The sequence below is a fragment of the Bison bison genome, unplaced genomic scaffold (assembly GCF_000754665.1).
Source record: "Bison bison bison isolate TAMUID 2011002044 unplaced genomic scaffold, Bison_UMD1.0 scf7180017864293, whole genome shotgun sequence".
NCBI classification, from domain to species: domain Eukaryota; kingdom Metazoa; phylum Chordata; class Mammalia; order Artiodactyla; family Bovidae; genus Bison; species Bison bison.
This window is the reverse complement of record NW_011494865.1, coordinates 1,519,164-1,519,555: the sequence shown is the minus strand read 5'-3', so window position 1 is coordinate 1,519,555 and position 392 is coordinate 1,519,164.

Sequence of the window (392 nt, the reverse complement as noted above, 5' to 3'; positions counted from 1 at the left end):
GTCAACCCGCCGCTTCCTGGGAACCCCAAGCCAACATCAGGGACAGAGATAGGCAGCGAGGGAGGCGGAGGTGGCTATCTAGAGGCGCCGGGACTAGGGGGGCAGGGCGATGGAGGCAGCAGTCCCCAGGGGTCCCAGGTGAGGCCCGGGATAGGGTGGAGGTGTCCGGTTCCAGAGTAGAGGACACAGATCTACCAGAGATAGGTGCTGAGACACCTGGCGGAGGTGACTGGTGTGTCAGGGCCAGTCCGGAGTATCCTAATGGGCTTGCCTGAAGAAACGTGCGACCGAAGGCAGTGGGGGTACCGGAGGGCCGCCAGGTCCGAAAAGGGGGGTGCTGACAGTGCCCCGGAGGTTCAAGGGCAGTGCTAGAGACCTTGACAGATGGGTCC